The 5091-nt window shown below is 40.4% G+C and overlaps 1 pseudogene; it reads right to left on the reverse strand.

The window, feature by feature from the left end:
• Positions 1–2958: 2958 nt before the first annotated feature.
• LOC118833129 lies at positions 2959–3851 on the reverse strand (annotated as a pseudogene).
• Positions 3852–5091: the final 1240 nt, after the last annotated feature.

The following is a 5091-nucleotide window of genomic DNA, read 5'->3' on the forward strand; positions in this document are numbered from 1 at the left end:
CTGTCAACTGGGATACTCCATTAATTCTTATTAATTGAAGTTCTTTTATAATATCATGAGATCTAGTTGCATGAAAGACATTGCCATCGAAACAAAAATCATGTATTGAGTATTTAATTGAGCATCACTGAGTAAAGCATTGTATTAAGAGCACTGCATAGACATAGCTGCCACCACATAGGGCGGTAAATACCCAACTGAAGTAAAATGCAATAAGCAGAACCTGGAGATCAGTTTCGATGATAACCAAAATTATGTAAAGAAAGCAGCAACGAAAGATTTCAGATCTCTGATTGATGAAGCCACCTGTCGTGACTTCAGAGGGTTGATGAAGCATGTCTCCTGACCCTGGCCATAGAGGGCACAGACTAGAGGTATGCAATGAGGCATCCATTTTCACACATAGCCACTTGTTGATTTCTTTTGCTTAATTGTACAAAGGAGGATTTTACTGAGAGAGGCTGGTCAGTGGGAAGTAACTATGATGTTTAAAACACACACACACACACACACACACACACACACAGAAAAAATTGACAAAGATGACCAATGTGAAGAATTGAGGTTTGTAAAAAGATAAGCACATTACCTGGGAGCCAAGAAAATTATATATCTATATACGTATGTATGTGTGTATGTATACATGTGTATATATATATATTATACTATAACAACGTAAATGAAATTTCAAAAGAACAACCCTCAAGACTATGATAGACAGATCAATCGATTGAAAGACAGATAGATATAGATACATACATACTACAACAATGGAATTTAAAGAACCAACCCAAAAGATTGTATAAGAAAATTCACCCTCTCTTTTTATTGCAAAATTGGGGATTATGGACAGGGAACATTGTATATACTGTCAGACTCAGTTGATATTTTAGTTAGTTTTGCCAAAATGCTTTTTCCCCCTTTTAAATTTTTTGTTATGAAGGACGACTCACAGAGTCAGAAAGAGAGAAGGAGAGATATATTTGATAACTGAAGTAATAAACATAAAAACAAAAGAGATAATAAAAATTTTAAATTAAGTATGAATACTACTACTGACACCAAAAAGGGGAGGGGGAGGGGAAGGTAGCCGCAAGCACGCATACACAGGATGGTCTGCTAGCACAGGTTTTTTGATCTGCTTTTAAAGGAAAAATAGCCTGAGTTTGGGGGCGGAGCCTAGATGGTGGCTGAAAAGCAGGGACTTGCTTAAGCTCTCCCCCAAATCACTCCAAATGCCTGTAAAAAATGGCTCTGAACAAATTCTAGAGCTTCAGAACCCACGAAATAGCAGAGGGAAGCAGGTCTCCAGACCAGGATGGTCCAGATGGTCGCTGGGAAGGTTCTATCACATGGTACTGGGAGAGGAACGCAGCCCAGCGTGGGCAGCACCAGGACAGACCAGACCAGCAGTCGACTGGAGCAGGCCTTAGAGCCATGAATCATTAAACTGTGGCATTTACCAGACTTTTCAACCCACAAACACCAAAGACCACAGAGCAGGTTAGTGGGTAAACTGCTAGATTGGATTAGAGAGCAGTCTGGCCCCAGCCCTGGGGGTGGCGGAGATGCTGTAGTGGTGGAGCTCCAGTGTCAGCTGCTTCTGGAGTCCCTGGCTCATACAGTGGGAGGAATCAAGTGGCAGACCAGAGCAGAAGTACAGGGCTTGCTTTGCCTTGCTTGGATAGGGGTCGCAATCCTAGTAGGCAGTTCTTGGGAGAGCAGAAGCACTGCTATATGGAAGAGCTTGTGGTGACAGTGGGTATAAGTAGCTCTGAAAACAGCAGCACAGCCCCCAAAACTTGGGACAAAGCACTCTCTACTCCACAAGCAGTCATACCCTGACAAAAAGCTCAAAGGTCAAGTAATTGGCTGGAAACATGAACAGGCAGTGAAAACAGACTCAGATTCAGACTCAGACTATAGAATCTCTTTTGGTGACAAAGAAGATCAAAACATACAGCCAGAAGAAGTCAACAAAGTCAAAGAGCCTACAACAAAAGCCTCCAAGAAAAATATGAATTAGTCTCAGGCCATGAAAGAGCTCACAAAGGATTTGGAAAAGCTAGCAAGAGAAGTAGAGGAAAAATTGGGAAGAGAAATGAGGGTGATGCAAGAAAACCATGAAGAACAAGTCAATGACTTGCTTAAGGAGACCCAAAAAATACTGAAGAAAATAACACCTTAAAAAATAGATTAACCCAAATGGCAAAAGAGCTCCAAAAAGCCAACGAGGAGAAGAATGCCTTGAAAGGCTGAATTAGCCAAATGGTAAAGGAGGTCCAAAAGACCACTGAAGAAAATACCAACTTAAAAATTAGATTGGAGCAAGTGGGAGCTAGTAACTTTATGAGAAATCAATACGTTATAAAACAAAACCAAAGGAATGAAAAAATGGAAAACAATGTGAAATATCTCATTAGAAAAACCACTGACCTGGAAAATAGATTCAGGAGAGATAATTTAAAAATTATTGGACTACCTGAAAGCCATGATCAAAAAAAGAGCCTAGATATCATCTTTCAAGAAATTGTCAAGGAGAACTTCCCTGATATTCTAGATCCAGAGGGTAAAATAGAAATTGAAAGAATCCACCAATCACCTCCCAAAAAAGATCCGAAAAAGAAAACTCCTAGGAATATTGTTGCCAAATTCCAGAGTTCCCACGTCAAGGAGAAAATATTGCAAGCAGCCAGAAAGAAACAATTTGAGTATTGTGGAAACACAATCAGGATAATACAAGATCTAGTAGCTTCTACATTAAGGGATCAAAGGGCTTAGAATATGATATTCCAGAGGTCAAAGGAGTTAGGATTAAAACCAGGAATCGCCTAGCCAGCAAAACTGAATATGATGCTCCAAGGCAAAATAGGGACTTTCTTTTTTTTTTTTTTGATGTTCAATAAGTTTATTGTCTTAATCTGAAAATCTTCATAGAAAATTACAGATTTTGATGTTTTAACTATTGGCTGCCTGCTCCTGGGCTCTGAGGAAACTCGCCTTCTTCTGAGCAACCCAATCTTTCTTCTGGGCAAGGGACTTCTTGGGTTGGTTCCATCTTTTCTTTTTAACTTCCCTCCTGGGTTTCTTTTCATATACTAGATTCTCCCATGTACCAGCATGAGCTTTCTTACACATTTCCTCCATCATGTCAGGGGTAATGTTGTTCTTTATGTACTGTGAGAACTGTTTTTTATAAGCGTCTTCATCTTCTTCCATGAGATAACGCACGTAATCTGCAACATTTTGGCCCATGATGCGTTTATGATGCACTTCAGCGTTGAATTCCTTGCTTTCTGAATCATACCCAGGGAAACGTTTGGTACTGTGAGGAATAGACAGACCACCATCCACAGCTCCCTTAAGGGCCCCAAGGACTTTGTTTCCCGTGGTAGTTCTGGCAAGCCTGCTTCCAAGTAGCATGTAAAAGCACTGGGCTGACCATCAATGCTTTCCACATTGTACTCATCTCCAGTCACTTCCACCTGACCTTCATAGATCTTGTCCATGCCAAATCTGTTAAGAAGCCTGCGGGCCAGCAGTAGGCCCGTGCAGTAAGCGGCAGCATAATTTTTCAGGCCAACCTTCACACCATACTTTGGCAACTCATGGGCATAAGCTGCACAGACAATCATAGCCCCCTCTATACGGGCATAAGCAATCTGGCAGATGATATCTCTGTTGGTGACTCGGACTATCATCCTGTATTTTGGTGTGTCATACTTGTTTTTATCTTGGATTACTAAACATTTCCATGCATAATAATCCATTTTTCCCTCTCGCCTTCTCTGCAATTTCACTTGGTACCTCTTGAAATAGGCCTTATTCTTGACAACTTTGACAAACCCCATCCTGCCGAATGAGCCCTGCACCCTCAGCACAGACCTGCAGGCCTCACAGTGCTAGGGGGAGAAAAGGGCCAAAATATGGATTTTCAATGAAATAGAGGACTTTCAAGCTTTCTCTGTGAAAAGACCAGAGCTGAATAGAAAAATTTGACTTTCAAACACAAGAATCAAAAGAAGCATGAAAAGGTAAACAAGAAAGAGAAATCATAAAGGACTTACTAAAGTGGAACTGTTTTGTTTACATTCCTACGTGGAAAGATGGTGTATGTAATTCATGAGACCTTTCTCAGTATTAGGGTAGTTGAAGGGAATATACATATATATAGACAGAGGGCACAGGGTGAGGTGAATATAAAGGGATGATATCTAAAAAAAAATCAAATTAAGGGATGAGAGAAAAATATATTGAAAGGGGGAGAAAGGGAGAGATAGAATGGGGTAAATTATCTCACATAAAAGTGGCAAGAAAAAACAGTTCTGTTGGAAGGGAAGAGAGGGCAGGTGAGGGGGAATGAGTGAATCTTGCTCTCATCGCATTCAACTTGAGGAGAAAATAACATTCACGCTCCATTGGGTATCTTACTTCACAGGAAAGTAGGGGGAAGGGGATAAAAAAGGGGGGATGATAGAAGGGAGGGCAGATAGGGGGAGGAGGTAATCAAAAGCAAACACTTTTGAAAAGGGACAGGGTCAAGGGAGAAAATTGAACAAAGGGGGACAGGATAGGATGGAGGGAAATATTGTTCATCTTCCACAACATGAGTATTGTGAAAGTGTTTTACATAATCATACATGTGTGGCCTATGTTGAATTGCTTGCCTTCTTAGGGAGGGTGGGTAGGAAGGGAAGAGGGGAGAGAATTTGGAACTCAAAGTTTTAAAAGCAGATGCTCAAAAAAAAGCTTGTTTTTGCATGCAGCTGAGAAATAAGATATATAGGGAATGAGGCATAGAAATCTATCCTGCCCTACAAGAAGTAAGGGGAAAGGGGATGGGGGAGAGTGGGGTGACAGAAGGGAGGGCTGATTGGGGAACTGGGCAATCAGAATACATGCCATCTTGGAGTGGGGGGAAGGTAAAAACGGGGAGAAAATTTGTACCTCAAAATATTGTGGAAATCAATGTTGAAAACTAAAATATTAAATAATAAAATAATTAAGAGAAAATAATAATAATAAAGGGGAAAATTAAAAAAAGAAAGAAGACCTGAGTTAAAAAAAAAGCAAAAATAGCTTTTAAAGGGG

The sequence above is a fragment of the Trichosurus vulpecula genome, chromosome 1 (assembly GCF_011100635.1).
Source record: "Trichosurus vulpecula isolate mTriVul1 chromosome 1, mTriVul1.pri, whole genome shotgun sequence".
Lineage (NCBI taxonomy): Eukaryota > Metazoa > Chordata > Mammalia > Diprotodontia > Phalangeridae > Trichosurus > Trichosurus vulpecula.